This window comes from Gossypium hirsutum, chromosome A13, assembly GCF_007990345.1.
Source record: "Gossypium hirsutum isolate 1008001.06 chromosome A13, Gossypium_hirsutum_v2.1, whole genome shotgun sequence".
Lineage (NCBI taxonomy): Eukaryota > Viridiplantae > Streptophyta > Magnoliopsida > Malvales > Malvaceae > Gossypium > Gossypium hirsutum.
The window spans coordinates 47,660,191-47,668,878 of NC_053436.1; positions in this window are offsets into that span (position 1 = coordinate 47,660,191).

The following is an 8,688-nucleotide window of genomic DNA, read 5'->3' on the forward strand; positions in this document are numbered from 1 at the left end:
AAGTGTTAGCCACATGGGCAGAGACATGGCCATGTGTCTTAGCTGTAATACCCCTTACTCGTACCCGAGACCGGGACAAGGACGAGGCGTTACCAGACACATGGATACTCTCGAAAGATACAGGTTATAAAATTTCATTCTAATTTAAAACCGATCAAACAACATCATAGTGTCTTGATTATGGACCTACGAGGCCCAAAACATACATTAAAAGCGATCGGGACTAAACCGAGAAATATAGAAAATTTTAGTCAAATTACTAAGGTTATGCCTCACACGCCCGTGTAGAGGCAAAACACACGCCCGTGTGCTTAGGGACATGCCCGTGTGTTTCACTTGTGTTGAATTATTTGGATTTATTTTCCATTTCGAACCTACAGGGGTTTTCACAAGGCCGAGCACATGCCCGTGTCCCTCACATGGCCTAGACACGCCCGTGTCATTGCCCGTTTCCAAAAACCCGGACATTCTGTTTATGACATCATCACTCATTTTGAGGCACACGACCAAGGCACACACTCGTGTGCTAGGTCGTGTCCTCCACATGGCTAAGACACATGGCTGTGTCTCTACCTGTGTGTTTACTACCATGCAATCTGACCCAAAATTTTAGGTGCAGGGGACACAAGGCCAGACAACACGCCCATGGGGCTGTCCGTGTGTCACACACGGCCTAGACACATGCCCGTGTGTCTACCCGTGTAAACCTTTTTAGGGCTATTGACGAAGCTTTTGGTCACCCTCTATCATCCATACACACTTAAAGACTTCAATGGTATTTAACATGGCCTAATCATACTCTTAAACAACTTTAGCATAACCCAATTGCATGTCAACCTCATCTCATCGGTTTAATACATGCTAAATTATCCTGTTTGTATTAGGGATTAACATAGCACATTTTACATTTAGGCCATGTTGTAACCATATACCATTATATGCTATGTCCACTCTCAAATTATTAGATTCCATTTCAATCATTCATTCATGATAACCCTCATCATCACATCTCATGAAACAATTAAACATAGACATGCATCATTGGCAAGTTTACTACCTACATCAATATGAGCCATATCTCATATCCATATACAAAAGAATAATATACTATTTAGGCCCTTAAATTGGCTATCCAAAAGACACATATAACAAAATAACCAAAAATCCTATACATGCCATTAAACAAAATGAAAGTATCTATATACCAAAGAAGGACAAGTCGATAATATGTTGATTCTCCAACCGTCTTCCAATCTTCACGAGTCCACGAGCTCTGTAAGACAGGGAAAAAAGAAGGGGGTAAGCATTTATATGCTTAGTAAGTTCAGATAACTGGAAAGTAAACTTACCGATTAATTAGCATACAACCATATTTAGGCAATAATTCCATCAAGCATGAAATAGTTTCCCTATCACATGCACTCAATCATCAAGTTAGTTTCATAACAATACATCATGTCATTAGTCTTAGATGAGCTCATCAATTCAATATTTTCATTCTTTATTTCTCATGTTAATCCCGTTAAACTTTCTCAGAAATCTTGATGGATAGCCATTTACCGTCAAGTCATACAAGTGATTATCTCTAGTTCGCACTCCCATGAACTTATATCTTACGGCGAGATTACTAGTCCAGGCTAAATCCCCCGTAGTAGTAACTCATAGAGAAATGTCGGGATTACCAGTCCAGGCTAAATCCCTTTTAACGAAAATTGCTCTCATAAGCTCGGATCTGAATTGCCAGTCCAGGCTAAATTCAGTCCTCAAATCGGATTACCCGTTCGGGCTAAATCCTTAATGCACCCATATTCTTCGGGAGGCTTAATCACTCAAGGAACACCCGTCTGGGCTAGATCCTTTCCATTTTGAGATCATCGGATTACCCGTCTGCAACACACGCAAGATCTCATGTCATGTAAGACATAATTTATCCATCAGATTTCTATTTCTATTTCAATCGGGACATTTATCATCTTTTCAATTACACTACCACATTTCATGCATTATCATGCAACGAATATCTAATTTTTCATACATTCAAGAACATGCATATTTAAGTATATTAAGAGTTTACTTCGGGTTATACGAACTTACCTGGTAATTGCTTCGGTTTTGTATTTTGGTTATTCCGAAACCTTTCGTTTTCCATAGTTGACCTCTGAAATTGGTTCCTCGGGGTCTATATCAATAAAATTTGACTATTAATACATCACATTTTTCATTTTGAGGATTTAAAACTCACCCCAGGGCAAAATGACCGATTTGGCCCAAACCTTTCACATTTTTCAATTTAGTCCTAAGGCTATGAAATGCATGAAATTTCTAAGTTACCAAAGCCTAGCCGAATATTTTTCTTGCCTATAGCAGGCCACATTTTCTTTCATTTCACATTTTTCTACCCATTTTCACAACTATTACAAAATGGTCCCTTAAGCCATTTCCATGAAAAACTACTTAGTAAAGGTTGTTTACCATCCTTTAAACCCTCATATTCCTCCATAAATCATCAAAACACAAACATCTCATGCATGGGTAAATTTTTTGAACATGAACCCTAGCTTGAAATATGGGTAGAAATAGAGAGAGCATGTTACGATGATCTCAAAAATACGAAAAACGTTAAAAATAGGGCTAGGGAGCACTTACTATTGAGCTTGAAAATGTTGAAAACCCTAGCTATAGAGACCCTTAGAATTTTGACAGCATGGAGAAGAAAATGAGCTGATTTTAGCTTGATTTTTCCCTTTTTATTTAGTTTATTACCAAATGACCAAAATGCCATTCCTTACTAAACTTCCAAAATTTTTCATGCATGCAATTTTTGTCCAAAAACATAGAAATTGGCCAAATTACTCTTTAAGGACCTTTAATTAATATTCCAAAGCAATTTCATACAAATTGCTTCTAGAATCCAAGTTTTGCAATTTATTTAATTTGGTCCTTAATTTCCAATTTGGACACTTTACACATAGAATTTCTTCATGAAACTTTATCACATGCTTATTTTCATATCCTAGACCTCATAATGATCATAAAATAATTATTTTAACATCGGATTTGTGGTCCCAAAACCACTATTCTGACTAAGCCCTAATTCGGGATGTTACATTTCTCCCCCTTAAGGATTTTCGTCCTCGAAAGTCGTACCAGTAAACAGGCTCAAATATTGACTTCTCATGGTTTCTTCAGGTTCCCATGTGGCCTCTTCTACTCCGTTTCTATGCCATAAGACTTTCACCAAGGCTATATTCTTATTCCTCAATTGTTTGACTTCTCGAGCCACAATCTTGACTGGTTCTTCACCATAAGTCATGTCCGGTCTAATTTCAACTTTCGTAGGTGAAATCACATGGGAGAGGTCTGATCGATATCATCGCAACATTGATACATGGAATACATCATGAATCTTTTCCAATTCAGGTGGCAAAGCTAAATGGTAGGCTAACGGTCCAATTTTCTCAGTGATCTCGTAGGGCCCAATAAACCTTGGACTTAGTTTACCTTTTCGACCAAATCTCAAGACCTTTTTCCAAGGGGATACTTTCAAGAACACTTTGTCTTCAACTTGAAATTCAATCTCTTTTCTTTTCAAATCAACAATGACTTTTATCTATCCAATGCCACTTTCAAACAATCACATATCACTTTAACCTTTTCTTTAGTTTCTTTAATCAAATGAACTCCATGAATCTGGTGCTCCTTGAGTTCTGCCCAGTACAATGGTGTCCTACACTTTCGGCCATACAATGCCTCGTAAGGTGCCATTTTTAAACTCATCTGGAAACTGTTGTTGTAGGCAAAGTCCACAAATGGTAAATATTTTTCCCAACTGCCTTGAAGTTCAAGGACACAACTCCTTAACATGTCCTCGAGAGTCTGAATCGTCCATTCAGACTGAACTTCTGTCTATGGGTGGAATGTCGTACTAAAACTCAATTTTGTACCTAAGGCTTTTTGCAGCTTCTTCCAAAATCTCGAAGTGAATCTCGGGTCCCTATACAAAATAATCGATAACGGTACCCCGTGTAATCTCACAACCTCAGATAAGTACAAGTTAGCCAATCTGTCAAGAGAGAAATCTCTCCACACAGGAATAAAATGAGCCAAATTCGTTAGTCAATCAATGATAACCCAAATGGCATCTTTCATCTTCGGTGTTAACGGCAATCCTGTCACAAAATCCATAGTCATCCTGTCCCATTTCCATTCGAGAAACATCACGGGCTGTAATAAACCTGAAGGTACTTGGTGTTCAGCCTTGACTTGTTGACATATCAAGCATTTCGATACAAATTTGGATATGTCTCTTTTCATGCCATTCCACCAATACATTTTCTTCAAATCGTTGTACATCTTGGTACTTCCCAGATGAATAGACAAATGACTATCATGTTCTTCTTGCAAAATTCACCGAATAATTTCATCGTCTCTCGGTACACATATCCTGTCTCTGAACATCAAACAGCCATCAAGACCATCCAAAAATTTGATTCGGTGCTTGTCCAGTATTGAGTTCTCTTGGCTTGTAAATCGCTATCATTGATCTGAGCTGCACAAATTTCATGTAGAAACATTGGTCTGGCTCTTAACTTTGCCAAAACCGAACCATCATCTAACAAGGCCAACTGCGTGTTCAAGCTCTCAACGCCAACAAGGATTTTCTATTTAGTGCATCTATGACCACATTCGCCTTTCCCGAGTGGTAGTCAATGATTAGTTCGTAGTCTTTAATCAGCTCTAACCATCTCCGTTGTCTCAGATTCAAATTTTTTTGAGTCATCAAATATTTCAAACTCTTGTGATCTATGAATATACGACAAGTTTCGCTATACAAATAGTGTCTCCAAATCTTCAAGGCAAATACAATGACAGCTAGCTCCAAGTCGTGTGTTGGATAGTTTTTCTCGTACGACTTTAGTTGCCTCGAAGCTATTACTTTTCCTTCTTGCATAAGCACGCAACCTGTTCCATTTAAGGACGCATCACTAAAGACGACGAATTTTTTTCCTAGCTCGGGTTGTACTAAAACTGGAGCTTCAATTAGCAACGTCTTCAATTTATCGAAACACTGTTGACACTTTTCTGACCATTCAAACTTAACATCTTTTTGTAACAACCTCGTCAAAGGAGCTGCAATCATTGAAAACCTTTTTACGAAGCGTCGATAGTAACCGACTAAGCCCAAAAAGCTTCTAACCTCAGTTATGTTCTTCGGCGACTTCCACTCTACAATAGCAGATATCTTATTTGGGTCAACTCGGATGCCATCACCCGACACAATGTGACCGAGGAATCCAATCTCTCGAAGCCAAAACTCACTCTTGCTAAATTTAGCATACAATTATTTGTCCCGTAAGATCTATAAAATCGTTCTCGAATGTTCCGCATGCTCAGTCTCATTCTTGGAAAAAATTAGGATATCATCAATAAACACAACGACAAACTTGTCTAAGTATGGTCAAAAAACACGATTCATTAAGTCTATAAACGCAGCTGGGGCATTCGTTAGACCAAAAGGCATGACCAGGAACTCGAAATAACCATACCTCGTCCTGAAAGCAGTCTTAGGCACGTCTGACTCTTTAACTCGCAACTGGTAGTAGTCGGATCTTAGGTCTATCTTAGAAAACATAGTGGCTCCCCTCAATTGATCAAACAAATCATCAATCCTCGGCAACGGATACTTGTTCTTGATAGTTACCTTGTTGAGTTGTCGGCAGTCTATACATAGCCTCATAGAACCATCATTCTTCTTTACAAATAATACTGGAGCACCCCAAGCAAGAAACTCGGTCTTGTAAAACCTTTATCCATCAGTTCTTGCAACTGTGCTTTTAATTCTTTTAGCTCGGTTGGTGCCATCCTATACAGAGCAATAGAAATAGGAGTTGTCCCAAGCACCAGTTCAATACCAAACTCTACTTCTTTAATGGGAGGTAATCCGGGTAGCTCTTCCGAAAACATATTCGGATACTCACATACTATCAGTACCGATTCCAATTTCAACTCAGATTCTTTAGTATTCAACACAAAAGCAAGGTAGGCTTCATACCATTTTCTCATATACCTTTGAGCCATCATTGAGGTAATCACGACCGGCAAAGTATCCAATTCGCTTGAATTAATCTGGAGAATCTCACCATCTGAGCATTTCAATTCAATATACTTGCTACCACAGTTTACAATCACATCATGCACAGCTAACTAATCCATGCCAAGTATTACATCAAACTCATCGAATGGAAATAGCATAAGGTTAGCTGGAAAACAATGACCTTGAATCGTCAAGGGACAATTCTTACAGACTTTATCAACTAGGACTGACTTGCCTAGAGGGTTTGACACCTTAATCACAAATTCTATAGGTTCTATTGAGATATTCATACTAGACACCAATTTCATGCAAATGTACGAATGGGTTGACCCTGGGTCAATTAAGGCAATGACACGAGTATTATAAATAGAAAATGACCCGTAATGACATCAGGAGTAGAGGCTTCCTCTCGAGAGCGTATTGCATAAGTTCTTGTTAGGGATCGAGCCACTGATTTTGCAGTAGCATCCTTGGCAATAGTTTGACTGCCACTTGTACTTTTGGGATGTCTCGGAGGTCTTCCTCGAGAAATAGGAGCATTCGGCTGCGGAGCTAATTCAACCTCTTTATTAGCTTGCTTCGGGCAGTCTCTGAGAAAATAGTCAAGAGACCCACATCTAAAACACGCACCACTCTTCATTTAACACTCTCCTAAGTGAAATTTGTTACAGCTTTTACGCTTCAGCTTTTGATCATCTATGCTTCCCACACTAGTTACCATAGGGGAATAAGACTTCAGGTTATGTCGTTTGGAGCTTCTTGCTCTACCCAAATATCCTACTGATGAAGTGGAACGTTTTTGGTGACTTCTTGATTTCTTTTTGGGGAAGGAGTGTACTCTGCCTCTAGACTTCTTATTTAAAACTCGAGCCTCTCTCTTAGCTTGCTTTCTTTCATTATTTAGCTCTTCAGCCTTCTTGGTCCGATCAGCTAATACGGTGAACTCTCGTATCTTAAGGATCCTAATCAATAATTTAATTTCCTCATTCAAGCCTTCCTCGAAGCGCTTACACATTTTTGTCTCTAATTGGGCCCACTTCGTTGCATACTAACTTAACCTCACGAATTCCCTTTCGTACTCTGACACGGTCTTATTTCCTTGTTTGAGTTCCAGGAATTCCTTTCCCTTCGAGTCTAAAAATCTTTGATTGATGTATTTCTTTTTAAATTCAGCTTGGAAGAACTCTTATGTAATGTCTTCCTTCGGTACCACTGAGGATACCGTCTTCTACCAATGATATGTTGTATCTATCAGAAAAGATACAGCACACTTCAAGCATTCCTCGGGTGTACATGACAATTCACCCAATACTCGCATAGTATTCTCGAGCCAGAACTCAACTCATTCAACATCATTGTCAACCTTAGCTTTAAACTCTCCAGCCCCATATTTTCTAAGCTTGTCCATTGGGGCTTTACCAATTCTCACGGGTGCCATACCCTGTGCCACTTCTCCCTCAGGCCGAGCAGGGGGCAGAGGAAGTCGTAGTATATTTGGGCGGTTTCTCAAATAATCCCTAAACCATTCATCCATCATTTTGAAAAAGGCAACTCTTGCCTCTTCTCGGCCTTCAAACATAGGCCTTCTGCTACTACTAGAGACAGCTCATTGTACAAAAGCTGGAGCATGGCTCTCGGCTCCCTCGGACTCATTTTAGGCTTGATTGGAAGACATTTACTATATTCAAATATAATTAATAAAGGTTAGGAGATGTCACACTTGCATAACTTGTATAATGGCATGTATAGCTATACTTAATACATGCTACGTTAATCCGAGAATCGACTAAACTGTATCTCTGATACCACTAAATGTAACACCCCTTACCCGTACCGAGACCTGGACAAGGTACGAGGTATTACCAGACACATACTCGAATATTTTAAAAGATACAGGTTATAAAATTTCGTTCTAATTTAATACTGATCAAACAATATCATAGTGTCCCGATTATGGACATACAAGGCCTAAAACATAAATTAAAAGTGATCTGGGACTAAACCAAGAACTATAGAAAATTTTAGTAAAATTACTAGGGTTATGCCTCATACGCTTGCATGGAGGCAAAGCATACGCCCGTGTGCTTAGGGACACACCCGTGTGTTTCACTTGTGTTGACTTATTTGGATATATTTTCCATTTCAAACCTACAGGGGTTTTCACACGGCCAAGCACACGCCCGTGTCCCTGGCCCGTGTCCCTCACATGGCCTAGACATGCCCGTGTCCAAAAACCCAGACATTCTGTTTATGACGTCATCACTCATTTTGACGCACACAGCCAAGGCACACGCCCGTGTGCTAGGCCGTGTCCTCCACACGACTAAGACATACGGCTGTGTCTCTACCCGTGTGTTTACTATCTGACCCAAAATTTTAGGTGTAGGGGACACACGGCCAGACAACACGCCCATGGGGCTGCCTGTGTGTCACACACAGCCTAGACACATGCCCGTGTGTCTACCTGTGTGAACCTTTTTAGGGCTATTTACCAAGCCTTTGGTCACCCTCTATCATCCATACACACTTAAAGACTGCAATAGTATTTAACATGGCCTAATCATACCCTTAAACAAACTTAGCATAACCTAATC